Raw genomic sequence first — 24,012 nt, 5'->3', positions numbered from 1 at the left:
GAATGAAAAAAATCAAGAAGGAAGATACTTCAGTGATATCCACCAAAGATTTTTAAGTACTACTTAGTATGTGCCATATATTGCTAGGTCGGCACTGGGGAAAAAATTGCAAACAATATAGAAATGGTTCCTGCAATCATAGAGGCCTTAATTCAATCTTATTTTTTGCATTGTGGCAATAAACATCAATTGTTCACTGTTATAACATTATAATTTAGTGTATTATTGTTCGAAGAAAATATAGAAATACACACATATAATCTCAGAGATTTTTTGACATAGTCTCAACTGGGTAATCAAGTAATAAGAGATTTTTTAAAAAAATTATATGACCTTGTATTTCAGTAACAATCTCTACTTTATCTTTAGCTAGAAGATTTATTTTTCACTGCACTTTTTAAGATAGTTTCTGAAAATATGTTTTCACACCCAGAGGATGTAAGATCACAGACTGTTCCCATTACAAAGAAAAGAAGCAAACAAGAAAAAAAAATCTATGATGCCATGATTCGGAGAAAACACATTATCAAAATAATTGGATAAAAACTCAAGGTTAAAATTTTAGCAATATATATTTAAAGCACTTCTCTACATCCCACTTCAGATTTCCGTCAACTAAATTTAGTCTCATCAGTACCCTCACCTATGAGATATGAATTTATAAATATATTTCTTCTTTAAAATCATTAAGTTTTCAATATTTTCAAACTTAATGTCTACTTAGGGTTTACCGAAATATTTTCATTTTGTTGCAATTATTTGTTCAAATCTCTCTACCACACAGTTTGCCAATTCTTGGCAGTTCTGGAGGAATTTTGGAAAGCAAATTATTCATACTACTATAATATGAAAAAACTGAATATTTACTCTCAGATATAAATAATAAAAATTTATTTTTAAAGAGTCAGCCATATTCCATTGCTGAATTTACAATTTTAGTGTCTAATGATAGTAGATACACTCATAGAGTGATTAAATTTGTATTCAGATTGGATCCAATCACTGTGGAAAGCTCAGCTTTCTATTTTAACCAACCCTGCTCATCCTCCCTCAAATATACCAAACTACAATATTATTTTCTGTTTCCTCCCCAATATAGAAAACTTCATATTTCTTTAAAGATTAGGGGATAAAGAAAGCATCCATTTAAAGTTCAATCTCCTATGCATCTTATAATCTCCCCATTCATTGAGCAAACGTTTTTTGAACATCTATTATGTGTCAGGTGTTGAGTGTAATTGGCATTGTGGCTGCTTCCATAGAGCATACATGGCCCCCGACCTCTTATGGTTTATGTTCTTAGTGGCTTCTCATGGCATTTAATGAATAGTCTAATAAATAAATATATAATTTCAAATTGTGCAAATGCTATAAAAATACAGGGTGTTATGGGAAATATAATGGGAGACAAACTTGTCATGGAGAGATCAGAAGTATCCTCTCTGATTTTAAGCTGATGTCTGAGGGATGAGTCAAGTTTAGCAAGCCAAAAAAATCACCTTAACATTTCTCTTGTCAAAGATGAGTCCTAGAATCAGCTTCTCAAAGAGAGCTGATACTCTTCTTCTATCTCCTCTTTTTTTCTATATTTTCCCTTCCTCTGTTCTCTCCTCATCTCCTCTCCTCTTTTCTTCTTTTGAAAGGCAAATTACCAAGTGAAGGTTACTTGGTCTCCCTAGACTGCATGAAGCTTACTCTCCCCAAAGCATAAATGGCTAGTGATATAATCAAGTTTATTTTTACAAACACAGTTAGAAAATGCCTGATTTTTGTGCATATTTTAGAAGGTTCCCCCCATCAAAGCTAAATATACTCATTCTCTTTTTATTCAACAAGGTTTGATAATGTCTGTTATGTGCCAGATATTCCTCCAGTAAATGGGAATACAAAGAATAAGACACAATCTTTAAACACAGTGAGTTCAAAACCAACAGGGGGTGGCTACATGAACAATAATCCTAAAACAACATGACAAATGTAATGCTGGAAATATGCTGAGAGTATTACATAAGCTTTGAACTACAGAGATGGGTTGGGAAAAATTTCTTTGAGAAACAGACATAACAAATAAATTAGAAATGAAGGGAGCGATATAAAATGGATGTAGATAGGGATGGAAGTTGTTCACGGAGAGGGACAGGACAGAAGTATTTGGGGGTGACAAGTACTGTGATGAGCCAAGCAAAGTCAATTATAATGGGTATATAGGAATGAGAGGCATTTCCTTTTGTTTTCTAATTTTGAGGAAGTTGCATGAGTATGTCAATCAGAAGAATAATCTGATCACATTTGTGTTCAGTGACTTAGGTGACTGTGAGGAAGATGAGTTGGAAGAAAGCAGGACTGTAAGGTAGAAAAACCAGTTGGAAAAAGGTTTGTTTTTTTCTTACAATAATTAATGTGAGATTAGAGAAAAAAATGAGCAATAGTTAGGAGGAAAATTCAGTAGGATGAAGGTGATTGGATGATGACAATCAGAAAATAGCTAAGCTGAAAATTATTTTTATAATAAATATAACCCTTTCACTAGAAAGTTTAAGTTTCCAAGTATGGTATAATAGACAAATTAGTCATTTTGACCTTCTTATTGTAAATTATAACTTAGTCTACAAAGAAAAAATATTTCCTACATGCACTTTAAAGGTATAACCTTGTCATCTCTATGCAAATTGTTAAGACTGGTAGATTAATATTTTTTTTCATTGGATGAGATGCATAGAGCTGTTCTAATTAATGGAGAGACAATTCACAGTTCATTTATTCACTGACTCAACAAATATTTATGGAACAACAAATATGTGTTGTTTTAGGCATTGGGAGATCAGGAAGTAAAAAATATAAAAATCTCTGTTACCATGGAATTTGCATTCTAATGATCAAAGGGAGGCAATAAACAAATAAATTTATTTATTTAAAAACTGTATTCAAAGAGTAATAAGTGATAAGAAGAAAGATGTTGGGGAAGGGGGAGGAGACATGAATGTACTACAAGACTGGGCAGGAAAGACCACACAAAAATTGAGTAAACACACAAAAGGTTTGAAGAAGTAATCAAAAGAGAATACAGAGGAAGCTCATTCCGGCCCGTGGGAAGGGGAAGAACAAAGGATCTGAAGCAGGAATGTGCTATAATGACTAATTACTATCTGTGAGGCTCTGATCCACACGGATGAGGAAAACAGATCATGCCTGTTTTGTTGAAACTCCAAATCTGGTTGGGGAAGAAGTTACTAATCAAATAACCACCCAAATAAATATATAATCATAAATTGATAAATTCTGTAAAGGGAAAACAAAGGTCACTATGAGGAAGTACAATGCAAAGTTCTGAGTGATTCTGAGAGTCAAAAATGTCTTCCCTGAATAGCTGATACATATGTTGAGATCTGAAGGCTGCACAGAATTTAACCAGATGAAAGAGAAAAGAAAGCACTCCAACATCATAATCAGCATGTGTTAAGATCCTGAGGCAGAAAAAAAATCTGGAATATTAAAAACCTGAAAGAAGGCCAATATGGCCAGAGTATCAGAACAAAGGAACAATATGATAAACGAGGCTGGTGAATAGGTAGGGCCAGATAATGCATGGACTTGAAAGTCAAGTTAAGGATAATAGATTTGAGAAGGCAAATTGATTTGAATTATGGTGCTGCCATGAATATAGAGAAAAGTAAACATAATCAAAAGATATTTATGAGTTAAAAATTTTATCAAGACTTACATATTCTGAATTTGAGATTAAAAATGAGAGACATAGGAAACAAATATAACTCCTAGGTTTCTAGATAACAAAATTAGATGAATGGTACAATCATTCACTAAGATTGAAGACACTAGGGAAGGGCTAGATATGTTGATGAAGATGAGTTCAATTTGAATGTGGTGAGTTTGAGATGTCTTTCAGCCATCTAAATAGATCTGCCATGTAGGTGGTTGGACTATGTGTCAGGAATCCTAGTAAGACGGGAATGATTTAGTTCAGCTTCCAAATTTGCCAGGAGTGCTGGCCTTCTGAACCAAACACATATCATTGTTGGAGACTTAGATTTTTAAAAAGAGATGATTTCATTAATGAATGAACTGAACACCTAACATAACCCCAAAGTCACTCAGAGTATATCTTATGCATCACCTCCTATATGAAGTCATTGCTGTTTCAGCTGTCATTCACTTTCATGTGTTTGCAGAAAGCTTTGCATTTTCCTGATGCAGCTTATCTCTCCAAATACTTGCCAATATCCTCTTCTTCCAAGCCTGGAGTTGGAAGGGGTGTGTTATATTTCCTATATCCTTGTAATTAGGAGCCACGTGACTGGGACTGGCTAATGGACTGTGAGCAGAAATTTTATGTATCTTTTACAGGGTCATAGTAGATAATTGCTGGTAAGAAATTCTGATGCTCTTCACCCTACTGCAATGAATCCTTAAACCTCACATTGAGATGACAGCCTTATAAGACACTGGGGCACTGGAGCTCTCAGAGTCTAGATTTTTGAATGACTATGTAAATCAGAGGACACTCTCCCCTATGTACTCTCCAAACACTCTGATCCGCAATGGCTATGTGGTATGTTCAAGGAATAAAGCGTTTGTGCTGAAGCCCTTGAGGCTTTTGTATTGTTTGCTACCACAGAATATCCTACACAATGCTATTTCACAGCTCATGTGTGAGCGAATCATTACTTCCTTATGGTTTCACTCTTAACTAGATGGTACTCAATTCTTCTATGGGTGGCTGATGGTGTCTTGGAGTTTGTTTGTGTACTTTAACTATTTTTGAGTAGATTAATGAATGACTGAAAGATGAAAGACATAATCTTCAACCTTATTCACCACTATGAGAGTACTCAAATGTTAGAAGGGAAGCCAAAGGCTTTATGTGCTGGGTTACTCATATGTCTAATTTTCTTGCAGCAAAATGCCATAGTCAATTACAGACCTTCACATGTTAGCACTGAAAGGTGTCAGGGAAGTCATTTAGTAAAATTTCCACATTATGTACTTGGTGATGGATTGACAGATTTTATGTTATTTGTTTGTTTCTTAATTTGAATACAAAACTCTAAATACCTATGCTCAATCTTCATTGTCTTTTTTTCCATAGACTAGTTCTCCACTCACTATTTTAAAGGAAAAGAGGCAATCCCTTATTCCTTTCATGTATCCTCTTCTGATCTACAAGAAAGTTTATCCACAAAAAAAAAAAAAAAAAAAAAACAGTGCAATATATCAAGCCCATGACAACCAAAAGGAAGCTTAAGAGCTATTAGCTGAATCCCTTAAAAGGTAGCCAACTGACATGAATCTGCTTAAGAGTGGCCAATAACAGCATTGGTGCTAGATTCATTGTGGACTTAAAAATAATGCATTATAAATTCACACAAAATTACCTGTATGTGAATATAGCAAGAAGATTATAATTCTGAGGCCAGGTGTGGTGGCTCATGCCTGTAATCCTAGTACCTTGAGAAGCTGAATCAGGGAGATCTCTTCAACCCAGGAGTTCAGGACCAGCCTGGGCAACATAGTGAGACCCTGTCTGTACAAAAAATACAAAAATTAGCCAGGCGTGGTGGTATGCACCTGTAGTCCCAGATACTCAGGAGGCTGAGTTGGAAGGATCATGTGCTTGCACTCCAACCTGAATGACAGAGCCAGAATCTGTCTCAAAAAGAAAAAAAAAAAATACGGGCTGTTATACATTGTTAGATTGTAATATAAACTTACTTGATCATGACCAGTACTTTTTTAATGAAATAGAAAAGGATAATTGAAAAGTATCAGAAAGCATAACAAGTAATATTTCATAGAACTGTTGCTAATAGTGTGTGTATGCATACACTAAATTTGGATGCCAGTTAAAAATGTTAGAAAATATAGAGTTAGTGGATTTACTCATTGATATGGTTTAGCTGTATTCCCACCCAGATCTCATCTTGAATTGTAGCTCCCAAAACTCCCACATGTTGTGGGAGGGACCCAGTGGGAGGTAACTGAATCATGGGGGAAGGTTTTTCCCATGCTGTTCTCATGATAGTGAATAAGCCTCACGAGATCTGGTGGTTTTATAAAGGGGAGTTCCCCTATACATGCTCTCTCTTTGCCTACCGCCGCATAAGACATCCCTTTGCTGCTCCTTCATCTTCTGCCATGATTTTGAGGCCTCCCCACCCATGTGGAACTGTGAATCCATTAAACCTCTTTCCTTTATAAGTTGCCCAGTCTCGGGTAAGTCTTTATAAGCAGCCTGAGAACAGACTAATACACTCATTCAATAAATATTCTATAAAATATTCACTCCTTAATATCTTTCAGGTACTGAAGAGACAGAGATGATAAAAATGTCATTGCAAAATTCTGAAAAACTGGCATTTACTAGAGGAGCCAGGTGCATTTAAAAAATCAAAATATACTATATATGCGTGTGTGTATATATATATATATACACACACACATATATATACACACACACATATATATAGTATAACACAAAATATTTAGGATACAAAAGAGGCTGATGGAGCAGAGAAAAAAAAAACTCCATTTTCAAAACATGTTATTATCAGAATATAATGTCTATAGAGAGCATTAGCAGAAAAAAAAGAGGAACATTTAAGATTGATGCTTTAATTATTACTTCATTACTGTGTAGCAGATTGAGTGGTATTGCAGTCTCACAAAAGTTAATATGCCTTTTTAGGCAACTGGTTTACTATCATATAGCGACGTAGGTAGACTTAGGTTATTGAGTTCTTGAAACCAGGATATGAGACTAGATAAAGGAAAAATAATTTCCGGTTAATGCTACAAGACCTGTGTTGTCTAAGTGATAATCGACACAAAATGATTTGTTTCATTATGTTTTCCGTGTTTATTTACTTTTGTTTCAAAATCTAAATTAGAGTTTTGTAGGATATAATCAAAAATATACTCAAAAGGAAATTGCATTGAAAAATGTCATGAATGTGATAAAAAGTTAAGGTGTTGACTTAAATTTATAGGAACAATAGAACTGGAGTTAGGCCATATATTTAATTTCTTTAGAAATGAGGGGAAAGGGAAAGAATTATTAAGATTTAAGAAACGGAAGATATGCAGAAAGTGTCTGAGGAATACACGAAATAAAAGAAAAGCAGTTACTCTTCTGAAGATAAAACTGGAGGATAAAAATATATGTCTACAAGACACCTGAGAATACATTTTAAAAGTCAAAGTAAAAACAGTGTATATTCTATGATTGTCGCCATAAAAAATGTAAGCATATGAACACAGACTGGAAACCTATTACACAGAAATGAGACAGCATGTATTTAAAGCATGGTGAGATTATACATGATTACATTGTCTTGAAAATTTCTTAATAATGTTTGCAGATTATTTTTAATTGAAATATTAAGGCAGGAGAAACACATAAAACCAGTGTCTTTATACCTAAATAGAGCAAACTAGTTCTCATTGTAGAGCTTCTGTACTGGTTGCTTCATTTGACCTCAGTGCTTTCCCCTGATAGTTACAGGGCTGGCTCCCTTTCCTTTTGGTTGATCACATTCCCCACTATTGTTCTGTTTTATTTATTAGCCTATTTTATGATTCTGTAGTATTTATTACATAAGTACCATAGCTATGTTTTGTTGTTGTTTTTAATGGTCTCTCTTCTTCCTTAGAATGTAAGCTCCTACATGCAGGAAACGTGTCTACTATTTTTATTTCTGTATCCCCAGCATCCAAATGGTGCCTGGCATATAATAGGAACATCATCATACTTACTGAAAAAATATATTATTCCCAAATATTTCCTCTTCAATTCAGGGTATAGCAAAGATAAAAATGTATAATATATTTGTACACATTGATAACATTTAATCTGTAGCATATATAGGTTAAAACTTTATAAACTCCTTGAAATAACCCCTCCTTCCTTACAAAACTAATAAAAGTTTGAAATTCTCCTTTATATGCAAATGGCTCTGCAATTTGCTGTTCTTAGTTCTACTAAGCTGAATTTCTTCAAGTCTTGTAAAGGACTTTCTTCTTATCTTTGCAATGAGATGAATAAAGACTATCTACCCTTCTGCATTAAAAAGCAAGGAAGCCAAAGAGAATGAGGCAAGGAGATAACTAGAATTAAATAACACTCAACTCAGCTGATATCCTCTTATAGGTAGACTTTTCACACTGGTATTATCATACCAGTCACTAAATTATTGAGTACTAGTGGTACAGTGGTGGGAAGGAGAATAGGCTTGGTTCTGACCACATGGTGTGAGTCCCCATTTCCACCTATGACTGAAGCCAGAGTATTCATGAACTTTATGGTCACATGAGCACCAAAATCCCTTTTCTTGCTTAAGCGTTTTGAGTCAGGTGGCATTTTTACAAGAGAAAGAATTTCTGAGAATAAAAAAAGAGAAAGAGAGAGCAAAGGTGGTCAAATCTACCATATAGTAACAGGGTACCAGACGATTTGCAAACATTATTGCATTTTCATTCCTGGGGGAATATCTTATTGAAGTTCACCATTCCAGAGTTAGATAACTTAATCCAGCTCTCTAAGTTTCATACTTTTATCCTGTTGCCATCACGCTCATATTGACCTAACCTATAAAGTGGATCAATTTGCCTATCACTATTTAATCTCTTCTGGGTATCTCTACCTCTTTGCCACCATATATTCTCTTCTTCTGCCATTTATGAGTTTATTGATTGTGTGACTACCTATGATTGCGTATTGGCTCTGTAAATAGGTAGCTTGGGTTTAATTCTACATCTTACTACATAATGTGACCCTGGGAAGTTACTAAATTATTCTTTTTCCACAACTTTCTCACTTAAAAATTATGAACAAATTAGCACAAATCCCAAGGAGTTATTGAGAATATTAAATGGGATGAAGCATGGAAAGCATATAGAAAAGTACCTGACATATTGTAAGAAACAATATGATTACCTGTATTCATTCAAATATCTCCATTAATACCTATCCTATGTTTCATATAATTTTGTATTCTTTCTATAGGCCCTTCCCAACTAAAATTCCTGTTTTGTTAAATTAGATTAGCTACAAACACACTTATATTAATTCACGTTGCAATGGTATGGCTATTAGTTATTGCTCACAAATGTGTTTCTTAACACAAAGAATTGCCAACTGATAGACTTCACATTTGAATTGAATAATAATTGTGCTTTGGATATGTTCACTTAGAGCAGAATGTTTAACCATTCTACCTTGGAACAGAAGATAAAAATTATCAATAGATTCAACAACTTCCACTAATGTTATGTGAAGGAACAGCAAGAAGATGTGTATGAATATCAATGAGGAGAATAATAAGAGATAAGTTTGGAGAGTTAGTGATAAAGCTACAACACTTATGATTCCAATCACTTCTCATTGCACCCTACTTGGTGGCTTGGAACTATGGAGTTTGCAAATAAGAAAACAATTAAGGTGACTTATCTAATGTCACAGTGATATAGCAATGACTAAAGGCCAACTTAGCCTAGTGACTCAAGCTTAGTGACTTTTCTTGTAGATTACAAAAATGTCCCTTGAATAATTTTAAAACACAAACTCAATTTATTTTGCAATTAGAGTCACAGAAGAAATGATGGTATATCAAATCTTTCTTATTTTTTCAGTAGGATAAATAAAGACTATGTACCCTATACTCAATAATGATGTTAGATAAGCAAAGGTAAACTAGTTCTTACACATAAAGAGAATTACAAAACATGCTTTTTCCCCCTTTATTAAGTGCTGAGGCAGTAAGTTCCAATAGACAAAAAATATAAGAGGCTTTCTAAATGCGTAATTGCAGGCAAGTAACAACACTTGAGTCTCCTTCATTGCATCTGTAAGAGAGAGAACCTCTTCATTATCATCAAATAAAGCAATAAAATAAATAAATAAATAAAAATACAGTGCTGCACGCCTGTCATGAAAACAATAACTTGTTACCATTGCAATGGCAAAATAGAAAATAAAGAAAAACGTGCCAAAATAGTACATGCCAGTTGTTTGGACTCTAAAACATTATTCTGTCTCTGCAAAAAGTTATGGTTTAGAAATTATCAGCAAGCCCTTTACAGGCAAAATTTCAAAAACATTCATATCATGACACATTCCATTTGAGTGTGCCAATTACATAAACAAATTAAAAGGCTGCTCCTTTATTTATCTATACATATATTTTGTGAAGCTAACCTAAAATGTATACAAATTAAGAATTACATTTCTAAGTTGTTGACACAAAATAAATCCAGACGGTGAAGATTACTATGAGTCAAAAGTACTAAACTTTCATTTAGTGATTCTATAGGAAAATATTTAACTAAGATACGAAAAAAGAAAGGAAAGAGGAAATAATGAAGAAAAGAAGGAAGAAGGGCAGAGTAGGAAGGGAAGACATGAGAAAGGAATAAAATGTACAGAAAGGAAGGGAACACAAAGGAATTCCTATATCATTCTTATAACCAGAGAACTGAACAAATCTTTCCTATTCAGGCTGTGAGTTGTAATATGCTTCGATGCATACAGGTCTAAAAGTCCAGAAATCAAGAGAAATAAAACTCTTGCTATGTATTCAATATATAAATGATGAAACAGATTCTCAAAGGCATAAAAGAACTTGTCTCATCCACTTTTGCCTGAAGGAGTCAGCTCTCTCCAGTCATTAATATTCATTCTGTGTTGTCTAAGAGTAGTTCAGAAAGTATCTAAGATTCTCCAGGAAAAAAAAAAAAGTCGTTGGAAACTTGTATATCAAGTACTTTTTTACAAAACAATTTAAAAGCAGGGCAGTTTTGTCAATTTAAGGGTATGTTGGCTTTGTACTGAAATGTCACTTTTTGAATTATCAGGCTCAGATGTAGCTCAAGGTAAATGCCTGGCTTTTTAAATTTAACATTATAATTTAATAAAACCACTAAAAATAGGTACATTATTTGTAATGTCATATTGTTAACTAAGCTTTTAACAGAAGAATTTCCTGTACACAGACAGATAAAACCCTAGTACTTTCAGGCATAGAATGATCTGGTTTATACATATTTAAATATAAAAACTTGTGGCCTTGGATTCTGAACATTGGTTAAAATAGAAGGGTGATGTTACGCTATTTATAGAAGAGGTCTCAGTGCTCTAGAAATATGCTCTAATGCCCAATATTTCACTTTACTCGGTCTTCAAATCTGATGAAAATGCTAGGGATTAGGCAGAAAGCCAGCCTTGTAAACTAGGATCTGGCAGACACTCCAAGTCAGAAACAGATTTCAGTGCTTTGCTTCCTTGTCCTTCTCCTGAGAAACTGTGTCAACTTTTCTTCCTAATAATCTTGATAACTCAAAACCTGATTGCTAGAGCTCAACTATCCCTTAATAAGCTGTCATAGCATTTGTTCTTGCTTCAAAGGCCAATAAATCATTTGTCTAAAAATCTTTCTAGATAAGTTTTTTTTCCCCTCAAAAATATGCAGGTAGGCAGTTTCCGTATTTCATAGGAGGTAAGTAAGGACCATGTCCACTGTTTGTATGGCATAGGATATTGGAGACCAGTACATCATGAGGGAAAAAGATACTCAGTTAGCTCTTTCTCCTTCTCAAAGAGAGAGCAGACAATTCTAAATTGATATTTTAGTGAGTGTTGCCCACTGCTGTAATGTTATCGTATTGTTTACACTTGCAGAAACTCTCACATACAATTGTGTCTGAAAAATACATTATTAATAATCCAACCTAAAAACAAGCTCGTGTGTGATGTTTCATAATATCTAGAGATTTTGTAGAAAAACAAATTGTCAATTATCTGGGATAATGACCATGAAGCATGTGCTTATTTAAGGGTCTCCAGACACAGATGGATTTTGAAAGTATGATTTGAAACACTTTTTAAACAATCCTTCCAGCTTTATTATCAGGTGTTAAGTTAAAATAATACTACACTGACTCATGGTTTAACGGCTTCATCTTTTGCTTGGATCACTTGTGAGTAAACAAAGGAAATTCCAAGAAAGAAAAGCTATTTCATAAATTATCCTAAAATTATATAAGATTCAGTATCGTATTTTAAAATTATTCACGTAAGTACAGCTCTGCATGTTTTGACTGAGTATTCATGTCCTTTTGCCTTCATGTTGATGAAAAAATATGTCAAGGAATCTCAAAGCAGCAATCAGTCAATCCAAGTACCTGTTTCCTACCCACAGTAGGCATGGAGTGACATGCAAGGAGGATGGCCCAGAGGAAATGAGCCTCAAGTAAAACAAGAGGCTGTTCCCTGGAGGCCACATAACAGGAACTTTCACCAGAGTTTTCAGGTGGTTTGTCTGCTTTCCTTTCTGTTCCCAAGGGACTGAAATGATGGCTGCTGTCAGGGAGCATGATGGAAGAGGACAGGAGACTATACTTATCATGCAAGCAATTACAAAATAAGAATGTTTACATTTCAAACTCTTCAAATGTGTTTGCATTTGAGTGCATATGTGCATTTTATCTTTGATTTCAAAAGAGAAAGAAAACATTTATCTATCACAGGAAATAAGACACAATTACTTTTACTTATATAATACCCTTTGAAAAAAAAAATATCGGAACTCTAAGCACTTTAAAATTATTAATAAAGCTATACTTCACAAGTACAGAAACAGGTTCTTTGAGGTAAGGTATGACCAAGTTTCAGTACCATACCTGAATTTAATTAAGTGGATATTTCAATCAGAAATTAATTTCTAACTGAGGCACTTAGCTAAATGTCTTGTTTACGGTATTTATGATTGCCGTAGCATGGTTTCAAGCTAGTATCTGTGATGAAATGTTGTCCAACAGGGCTGTCATGAACTCTTGGAAATTATATCTTAAATTATATCTTAACCAAGTAGTTTCACCGAATTCTTACACTAGTTTATAGGCCATTCCCATTCTACATGGAAATTCCCCAGCTCTCATTTTGTACAAACAGCTAGAAATAGAAGGCATGTTTTTTATCTTCATCTGCTTTATGATTTTCTAGAGCTCCTCTTTAACAAAATGCCTTTTTTAAAAAAAATTTTATTTTACTTTAAGTTCTGGGATACATGTGCAGAATGTGCAGGTTTGTTTCATAGGTATACATGTGCCATGGTGGTTTGCTGCACCTATCAACCTGTCATTTAGGTTTTAAGCCCCGCATGCATTAGAGTAATATGTTAAAGATAAAACGTACTATATGTGAGACATTTATAGAAGTGACCAGTATGCTTTCTTTGTATCTCCACAATAGCAGTAACCAAAAAAGATAAACTTTGACCTCTCATTTACATTATTAGTAAAGTATGGAAATCAGCAATTAGAACTTGAGGCTTAAATAAATATAAAAATTAGAGCAATTACAGAAATAATTCTTTAAAATATCTGTTTTGCATTTGTCAAAGACATGCTAGAAAATTCATTTCTAACACTACCATAAAGGTGTTATTTTACTTTAATGTAGGTTTTAATTTCTTTTGAAACTCTCTTAAATATTGCTTTTTTTTTAAACAATGTAATGTAGATGCCATTTTAAAAGTAGGATTCTTTGCAATAAATCTCTAATATTATATTTTAAATTGCAGAAATAGCATCTCTAGTGTTTACCATTTCTACAACATAGCAATATATTTATTGTCCACTTTAAAGAAAGGTTTTATTTTTTAATAAAACAAAAGTAAATTTTATTCATATAGACAGGAAATGATGGCATGCTGTCTTCTAAAAGGTAGCATATATTTGCACTATAATTTTAAATAAGTTTATTTTGTATTGCTAGTACATATGAATGGAGTGATGTTCATATACCCGGCTACCACAGTTTATCTTATAGTCCATATAAAACTAGCTCCTCAAGAACACTCTTAAAATGACCAGCTGAAAGAAAAATGCTGGTTTTCTTTTTTTTTGGAAATGTTAAATTTCTGCTTAAGGAAATGGAAACACTTAGTGGAGAAGTTTAAGTTAAGTTTGCAAAAAGACTGAAAAAATGTTGGTCATTTCTTGAGGAATTTAATGAAAACACATCAACCCACATTCTCCCACCCAATGCAATGATAATCATGCCATTCAATTACATAAAAAATTAAGAATGTTTACCTTAATGCAAATATTGAAAGAAACATCTGCCAAAAGCCTTAGAAAGACAGAAGTTTTATCAGCCATCATATCTAAATCATGTAAAAATATGATTTCAACTTATTTGTTACCTGTATAAAGAAGTGCATCATCTTGTACTGAGAATTTTTTCAATCATGATACATATAAAAATCATTTCTGCCCAAAGCCATAGAACCCCATTTTAAAAGAAAAAAACTCTAGGCTCTCATTAATATTATCTCTGAGTATTCCCAGACTTTCAACCAAAGAACCCTTAAAAACATTCCCAAGACACCGTCATCTTTCTTTAAATGGTACTTTGTACATGAATAGCCCCTAGGTTCAGCAAATTATAGTCTACTGTCCATGTGTTTCTAATCCTTTTTGAAAAAGTTAGATAATTTTGGAATATATATACACACAAATACATGCATATATATATATACACACACATATCCTTAAATTCTAACTGAAATTATTATTTATATTGCCATATGCTTTGTCTCTTTTTAAATGGCTTTGGTCAATTTCAATGAAAAAAATTCAGCTAAACTCAGCCACATCATGTATTGAACTTTTGGTACAGATATATTTATGACAAATAAATTATTTAAAAATTTTAAAATATTACAACTACATCAGATATTTAATTTTTAAAAATATTATATTTTCAGTAGAATGTATGCAAGACCCATACCTACATTGTACAATGGCAGAAAGTCTAACTTTGGTATGGGATTTTGGTAATATTAGACAAAGATTTGTTCCATTATATAATCAAACTTTTTATTTCTTGTTCCCCCCAAATTACTTAATTATTACCATTAGGAAAATAAATATTATGTTTCAATTTGGAATTAGTGATAGCTCTTCTTGGCTGTTGCACAAACTGGAAATCATAAGAACTATATTTCAGGCTCGTATAATTGTCTGCATTAAGTGTGTGTTCTTTAAGATTAGATGGCTCTAACTGTTTTGGGAATTTACTCAAAATCAATTTAATATACTGACATCAAAAGTGATGAACTGCTATTATGTTAATGGTGTTATTAGGCTAACAGGAAGTTCAAATTAACTTTCAGATTTCTAACATATTCTACATTTTATTTTATCAATCTTCCAGCTCATCTTGCATATAATTAATACCATTTTTTAGTTTTATTTTCAGACTAATATGCAAATCATATAAATACAATATTATTCATTTTCATATTTGTTGATTAGAACTATCTGATAATTTGACCAGATGAAATAAGTAATATTCTCCATTATGAAATGAAGTTCAAAACTACTCAGCAACAACTCTCAATCATGTGGTATTTTTGTGAAATCAGTATTTTAGGATTTTCCCTATATATTAGCAGTCTTCAATTCTGACAAAAATACCTCGAGGCATAATTATCGTATTTATTCTGAAACATTAATGAGATTTACTAAAATATCCTGTCAAAGGGAGAAAAAATAAAGATTGTATGAAATTGTGACATTAGACTATTTTGTGGGATAACAAAGTAAGAATTTCCTATAATATATCATGTAAGGTCTCTCCACAATCCACTCACTATATATTGGAATTAGCTCTGATTTCCAATATATAGATATTGAATATTTTAGAAGTATGTGAAAAACTACTCATATCCATATTTTCGATGTTATTTCTATAATTAACATTTGTAAAGAGTCATGAAAATAAATGTCACAAACCAAGCCTAAATTTTCACATATTCCTAAGACAGTGGAGAAATGAGAAAACAAAATCTTATTTTTCTCACATGAAAGCAGCTGGCTTCCTTTTTGTACATCTTTTCATATCCAAACTTGTTAATTCAGTTGTACATACATGTGAGGTAATTAAGTGATTGTCCCTTTGTCCTTGTAACCAAAAGGTGGCACCTCTAAAAACCAGAGTTAGCTTTCAACAGAGACACTATTTTTTTTTTTCATTTTAAATGTCAAAGCCCTAGAAAGAAAATCGTTTTTCGTGACTTGGTAATTCTATTTAGGGAGAGATCATTGCCTCAAATGCAAAATGGTTTGCAAAATAGTACACATTACACTGACGGCAAATGAATTCAGCTCTTCTCTAAGTTGGTGTGTAAACTTATACATTAAACGTACGTAGTGAAAAAATACTCTCTGAGATACCAAATTAGTGTGGAAGGTCAGACAGAGTTAAGATAGAAGATTCTCTTTTCTTATATCAAGTGGACTTCTAGACAAAAAAAAGTAAGACTCTGCATTTCCCCTGATAAACAAAAAGAAGTGTTTTGTATACTAACATCTGCGGATTTCTCTGTGTTCAGGTAAGACCCACTTGGAATGCTTTCCTATTACATCAAACGAGGCACTTCTCTATACCTCCTTCCATCTGACAGTACTATCGCTTAGCTGTCCCTGATGAATAATAAGAAAAGAAAGCTTATATCCCCAATGATAGCATTAGAGACTGCTGAAGCTGCTGTAAAGGCTCTGTCCAACAAGTACCATTTACTTGACCTATTATGCAGGCAGCCAGGGGCATGTTGGTGTTTTGATATATTTTTCTTTCTTTTAACAAGACCTTACAAAAATGTTTTTCCCTTCAGGATTTTTAAAATTTAGGCTATATTTCTAGCATTACTTTCTAAACTTTGTTCCAGTACAGGAGGATTCTTGTCCAACTGAGCCTCCATGTGCCTTCTAAAGGGAGTGCTGAAATTGTATAATCATCATGTTTACATCCATTAAATATTGTCCTATTAAAAGAAAATAAAGCAGGCATAAGTTTGGTATCCCGACAATAAAACGCAAATAGATAGTAGAAAGGTAGAATAAAGTGAAAATTCATAGACAAATGTAGCTTCCATACAAAAGTTAAACAGTATTTTTATTTCACTAAAGGGTTAATACTGGAGAAAGTGAATATCAACATGTACACAAAGCTAACAAGAAGATTAGCTTTCTCAAAGTAGAAATCCAAGCCTCCCTATAAAATTGTTGTCTCTTGCAAATGTTTTGAAAGTTTACATTTTTTGATCCCCCAACAACAGACCATACCAAGAAACCTCAGGAAAGTAATAATCTATTTTAATTGTTTTTTTTTCTTACTCAAGAAACCTTTCAAAGTTCAGATATTAACACTGATGTGCAATACTAAATTGTTAGCCTCACAGGACAGATGGAAACAGGAAAAGTCAGATGGTTGGCACTCAAAAGCAACAGCAATTAAGCAGTTGAAAGTGGGTTGGATTGTCGGTTTATTTTTGTTCCATTTGAACAAATCAAGTGAGAGACATAGCCTCTTGCAAGGAGGAAATCAAGTCAAACTTGACGCTTCCTCTCTCTGACAGCCCAAGCTGGACTGCTTGTCTACTCCCCTTATTCAGTTTAATTGCTTTCTGTGCTCTGATTTTCGCAGAGCTTGTATTCTATCTTGTTTACGTCCCCCACCCCCCATATCCCTCTCCCCAACAGAAAGAAATCTTTCTCCTTTCTTCACTCCCCCTCTTTCCTCTAAGAAAGGCAATCCTCTCCAGGAGGAGAAAGAAACGCTGTGCGTGCTTAGGGTGGGAGGAGGGCGAGAGGGGAGGTGTGGGAGAGAAAGAGAGAAAAGATTGAGATTGGGGGTGGGGGACGGAGGAGAGAGAACAAGAGAAGGAAAGAGGAAGCAAGAAGATGGGGGATGCCCAACATCAACTCCAGGCTCTAAATCACGGGCGCTGTGCAAAGTGCTTTTCCAGGAGATGCACATGTAGTCTCATATTTCTCACAATAGGCCACCCGGGGATCCCTCCCTAGGTCTCAGACTCCCACCACTAAAACCCAAGTGTATCCAGAAGAAAATCTTTGGGATGGATTCGAGCAGATAGGCACCGCCGAGGTGGCCGCGCCGCCAGTCCCGCTTCCTTACCTGGAGGGCGGACCGGGAGGTGGTGCCGGGTCTCGGTCCCCAGTGCTCTCCCCGCGTGGACCGGCGCGAGGCACACGCGTACTCTCGCTGCCTCCGCTCTTGGAGGGGCAGCCTGCAACACAAAAGGGGTGTGTGGGTGTGGGTGTGTGGGAGGTTTCCCAGGGCCACCAGCTGGTCCCAGCTGGTCGCCCCCACCCTACACACACCCCTTCGGGGCGCCTAGCCCCCCTCTCGGCTGAGCACCACCCTGGGGACTTGCCCGGGGTGCAGCCTCAAGTTGCCGCTGCTAACTGCTGCTGCCGCTGCCGCTGCTGCTGCCGCTGCTGCAGGAGGAGGTGGAAAGACACTGGGGGCAGTACTCGGTCTAGAGCATCCCCACACTGCAGCTTCTCCAGGAATCCCTCCAGTGAGGAGGCGGCCGCCCATCATCTCCCAGCCCCAGCATCCTGATTGGCTCCACCTCGGGTACGCTGCGCCAAGGAGCCAATCCCCGCGCACTAATAATAGGTGGATCCGCTCAGCCAACATCGCCCATCCCAGTTCTGTTAGTGTCTCTCCATCCCCACAGCGGACAGGGACCTGGGAAGCGGGGTGGAGGCGGATTGGGGGAGGGGGTGAAGTAAGAGGGGAACAGATCCCAAGGAGACACAATCAAGGGCATCGGATAAAACCTCTGGGTAGACTCAGGAATGCCCCACAACCTGTTCAGCAAGCCGTATGCACAGGAGAAAGAGAGCATAATACAAAGCTTTTTTTTTTTTTTTTTTTTTTTTTTTAACTCTCAATCAAAACCTGCCCTAATACTGAGCATGCCCAGACTGCAACAGCGACCTAGGAGTTTCGATGTGTGTGGGTTCGCCAGCTGTGGGTTTTTGAAAAGCTGGGACCGGGGACAGGAGAGGCAGAAGTTTGTCTTTGGCCATTTAACCCGGCGGAGTTGTGAAAGCTGGGCAGGGTGGGGACGTGAAAAGGTTCCGCACAAGTGTCCTTAAACTGAGCCGCGGGGAGGTGGCCCGCCTGGCTGCCGGAGGCTCATCATGTTGTTCTTCTGGGGCTCCGGGTTGGAAGCGGGGGCGGGATAAACTGAGCTTTGCTGGAAGCCTGGGGACTTCCCGCGAAGGGTGCGGTGGAACCGAGATGCAGGAGAAGCAGCTCCGTCCCATAGGTGGGGCCGGGAGCGCGACTCCACCCATCAGCGGCGGCTGCCAGGCCGTGGAGAGTGCACTGGGAGTTTCCATTGCAGCGACGGATAAGTTTGTACACTTGGGTCAAGTGCAACATTGTTGGAGATGCTTTTTATTTTTATTTTTTGCCACCTCCCTCCCGCATCTCTCTCGACCCCTTGCCAGAGCAGTGACGACTAAAGCATAGATTCTCTCCCTGCTTCCTCTCTTCCCAGCTGAACCGTTCTGCTCGGAAGTAAGAAGCTTTTCCCTTGTGAGGGCGGTGGTGACCTGATTGTCTCTAAGCTCTCAGGCAATTTGTAGCTTGGTAATACCGAGATACCGAACAGGAAGGCTCAGCGGGTGGGGGAAGGGACCGCGCGCCAGGCTAGGGGCCGGAGCGGAGCCCAGCTGGGAGAGGGGCCCGTCCATTATCTGCTCCACAGGTGAAAGGCTTTAAAAACAGATAGAACTATTTCCCTTTCTCACTCCCTCAACCTCGTTTAAAGGCCTTTGAACCTCTTATTTGTTTTATTTAGAAATCCTAGCATTTTGTGTAAACTTGATCAATAGCTACAAATGAGAACTCTCCTAATTGGGTTCTTTATTTTACTGAGAAGATTATCTTGGCATCTCAGGTAGGGAAATAAATAGCTGTCTCAATTCCCCAAACCGATCCACTTTGAACTGGAGTTTTATTAACATTGGTGTGCAAAGGTAAATGTAGCAAGAATTCAATTAACAGTAACACATTTCTTCAAGTTTTTAATTAAATCTCTTCTACTTATGTAATGTTTAAGATTAAGATCCTTATTCTAAGTATATGGGAAAAGAAGGCAACGTGATGTAAATATATCCTTCTAAGTGACAAACACTTGTGTTTGGGCTATGCTTGAATAATAGGAAGTTTAACATTAGAGGTAGAAGTGTGAAAATAATGCACCCCAGACTTGTGACTTCCTGTAAATATTCACTTTCCATTGTCCAGAATAGTCTCCAAACCTTATTTTAAAATCATTTCATAGTTGGAGAAGTAAGATAATAGAATTTGGTCTAAATTTTATTTCAGTTATTTAGTGAAGGAGAGGAGGAGGAGAAGAGAGAGAAGGAAGAAAAACGACAGGATAAAAAGGAGATGAAGAACTTGGAGGAGGAAGAAAGGGAGGAGAAGCAGGAGGCTGAGGTGGAGGAAAAGGAGAAGAAGGAGGAAGAGAAGACGAAGAAGAATTAAGTAACCCTGTAATTTTGTTGTCCAATAAATATCTTTGGATGACAGGATTATTATAATATCCACTTAATATAGATCTTTGTTCTAAATATATGCCTAGCATACTTTCTAGATTCCAGTGATTAAAACCGGCACATTTATCCTATTTAACAATAGCTGCATGTAGATAAAAAGTATGCTTATTTTAGAAGAAATTAGTCAATAGAATACGAATACAGATTTTACAATTTCTGCTCCAGACACTGATTTTGTCATTAATATTTTAGTCAATTTCTTTTCCTGTTTACTTCACATCTTACCTAGCAATCTTTCTATTTCAGTGGCCAGAATCCTTGGCAACAAGAATGGTATCGGAAGTTTGTATCCCAATGTTCCTTGAGGGAGACTGCAGGCTAAAATAAGAAATGGGCTTTACATGTATATTGTGCTTAACTTTAGAATTAATAGCATTTTCTGTACATAAATAATAAGAAGACTCTACTCATATGGTGACTGTAGCTATACTAAGATTTTAACTCTCCCTCCTATTCCTAAATTCTCTCCAAGCTCTTGGGAATGTGTTGAAGACGTCCTGTATCTACTGGGCTGACACAACATCATACTTTGCAGCGAGTGTGTATCATCTCTTTGCCTATTGAAGCAGACTCATTTTTATTAAAAGGAAGATCGGGTCAATTGTTCTGTAGAGACAGAGGGCTCTTTGTCACTCTTATTATTCCATTTCTTAAGTACTTTTATATCTAGAGTACTTTTGCTATTGAGAATTAACTTATCCCCTGATTGTATGGTATTTTAAAAATATTATTTTCCGAACTTTTAAAAAATCTATTTAATGTTTTGTTTCCTCTTTCTTTGTTGAAAAAGTGTTATTAATTTTTCTTCACATTTTCCTCTGATCAAGATCTCATTTTCAATATTTTCTTTACTCCTTTTTTATTGGATTCATCTATTTACTACTTTCATGCTTCCTTTGCCATCTATTTTAGGCTACAGGATCAGAATAGAAACTAAATCGGATTGGGGCACTGAGGAGAAAAGTGTGTTTTATGGCAAGAGTGGGAATTAGGGACATTAGAACTAGAAATTCATTAAGTGGAAACTTAGCCAAGGTTTCTGTAAACCACAGAAAGAATACTTAACGTGAGAGAGGTATCAAGAAAATTCTTCATGTTGTTGGAAAGGCCAGAATTCCCTGGTTGATCAATGATACTAAAGAGTTACATTTAATCGGGCTGGGTGCGGTGGCTCACGCCTGTAATCCCAGCACTTTGGGAGGCCCAGGCGGGCAGATCACGAGGTCAGGAGATCGATACCATCTTGGGTAACACGGTGAAACCCCGTCTCTACTAAAAATACAAAAAATTAGCCCATCGTGGTGGTGGGCGCCTGTAGTCCCAGCTAATCGGGAGGCTGAGGCAGGAGAATGGCGTGAACCCAGGAGGCGGAGCTTGCAGTGAGCCGAGATCGCGCCACTGCACTCCAGCCTGGGCGACAAGTGCGAGACTGCCTCAAAATAAATAAATAAATAAATGAATAATTAAAAAAGAGTTACATTTAATCAAGACTCATACATCATTAAACTTTATATCTTTAGTAGCCACAGTAGTTGTCTGGTAAAAGCTATTTATAAATATCATTACCCAGGATTGTTTCTTTAAAAAAGAAAAATAATTGACTGCTCTAAATTTTTCTATTTTTGTTTTTTTATATAGATGCATATCTTACTATTCTTTTCACTTTATATCTGTGTTTCTCAAGATACTGACTTTTTGCTCTCTTTGCAGGACAGATAATTAATTAAATGTTTTCTGGTGTCAGAATTTGGGTAGAATTCCAGCTTCGCCACTAATCGGCTATGTCACCTTGAAAAATGTACAAAACCCCTCCAAGTCTCAGTTTTGTCATCTAATATACGTACATAAGGACACAACATTTGTCATTAGGTTTTTTTTCTGGATTAAAAAAAAGCAGTGCACATAAAGTGCTAGTGCCAAGCACACAGCAAGAACTTAATGACTATTATTATCATTTTGTCATTATCATTGCTGCTACTTCTGCTACTACTGTTTTTTTTTTTTTCCAGATTTCTGGGTTATTGGGTTTCCTCCCATCATCTCATCCATTTAAGCTAATAGTGAGCCACAGACTCTTCACCTATGAGCATTAAATGTAGAAGGGTGTTAATTCATGTTATAAGAACTTTTATTTGTTTTTTGATGGGAGGAGTCGGTGTCTAACTCTGTAACCCATGCTAGAGTGTAGTGGCTCAATCATGGCTCACTGCATCCTCCACTTCCTAGGCTCAGGTGATTCTCCCAGCTTAGTCTCTTTAGTACTTGGGACTACAGGTGCATGCCACAATGTTGGGCTAATTTCTTTCTTTCTTTCTTTCTTTTTTTTTTTTTTTTTTTTTTTGCCATGTTGCCCAGGCTGGTCTTGAACTCCTGGGCTCAAGTGATCCTTCCACCTTGAACTCCCGAAGTGCTGAGATTACAGGTATGAGTCACCGTGCCTGGATACAGAACTTTTTTAATACGTAAAATGACAACAGTCATCTGTCTTGCATGTAGTATTCTTACACTGTAATCATCTAGGAGATGAATAATTTAGTTTTTAGGGAATGTGTACTTAAGCTTGTTTTTCATAAAAACATTTGTTTATATTATTCTTTCAAATTAAGAAATATCCAATTCTGGTGGTTAAAAAAAATGATGAACACTATTTTTTGTTTTGTTTTGTTTTCTAGAAAATGCTCCTGAAAACAGTAGAGCCATCATTTTTATTTCCCTTCCATTCATCTTTCTCAAGATCATTTGTCCTGGGATTAGTGCTAGTGATTTTATAACCAATTGGTAAAGAAAAAACATGAAGGCTCCTGTATCAGAATTTGATAAGAAATTAGCTGTGTTGATTTTTATACTGAACATCCATGGTATTTAATAAAGAGAATCTAGAAATGGGCGAAGAAAAAAAATGAATACTGATGGGAGTCAAGTCTCTGGAGCAGAGAGTTAGAGCCCCATAATTGAATGATGAAACTTCACAATTTCCAAAGAAAGGAAAATAAAGAGCTAGTAGTTTTCTATGTGGCTTTACAAAAGCCTTTTCTTAAAGATATGGCTGAGAAAATATTGGAAATGAAAAGAAGGACAGTTACTCAAAAAGTAATATACTGTGTCAGGCTGTTGAGGTTAGCAAGGAAAATATCATTTAGGTGAATCTATCTCAGGGGCAAAATAAAAGTAGTTTGAGCTAACGTTAGCTAAAGGTCTTAGAAAGGAAACAAATGATATATGTTTCAAATACTCTATCATAAAAGGAATATACCGTGGTGAAAACTAGTTTGCTAATAAAGCAAGGGCAACATTAAAGTTTACATTAATTCCCTTTGAAATCAGAGGAAAGATTTCTATCTAATTGAACACATAGAGAATTATAGTTCAGCTGCTTCATTCAACTAATTTGAAAAGTGTGTCCAGAGAGACTAATCGATTTACCCAAAGCCATAGAGGGTTGAGTGTGGGTGGGAGAAGAGTCTGTGTTTTCAACAAAATAAAACTATTTTAATAATACAATTGTGAAGAGAAGGATGGTAGACAATCAAAACCTCTACTTCGAAATTTGATTCT

The 24,012-nt window shown here is 35.8% G+C and overlaps 1 protein-coding gene across 5 annotated transcripts in view; it reads right to left on the bottom strand.

Moving 5' to 3' along the window:
* SYT1 (synaptotagmin 1) overlaps positions 1 to 18,399 on the bottom strand; it is a 589,756-nt gene extending 571,357 nt beyond the window's left edge. For 2 of the 5 annotated variants that reach the window (XM_054443952.2, XM_054443953.2), the window contains exon 1: positions 17,993 to 18,399. The gene's annotated coding sequence lies outside the window, so the exon portion shown is untranslated. Of the gene's footprint in view, positions 1 to 5,390; positions 5,540 to 17,992 lie in introns of all 5 variants that reach the window. The other 3 variants (XM_054443949.2, XM_054443951.2, XM_054443950.2) reach the window with 2 other exon arrangements.
* Positions 18,400 to 24,012: the final 5,613 nt, after the last annotated feature.

Source organism: Pongo pygmaeus, chromosome 10 (assembly GCF_028885625.2).
Source record: "Pongo pygmaeus isolate AG05252 chromosome 10, NHGRI_mPonPyg2-v2.0_pri, whole genome shotgun sequence".
NCBI lineage: Eukaryota > Metazoa > Chordata > Mammalia > Primates > Hominidae > Pongo > Pongo pygmaeus.
Note: the sequence above shows the minus strand (reverse complement) of the source record. Positions and strands in the feature narration are given on the sequence as shown.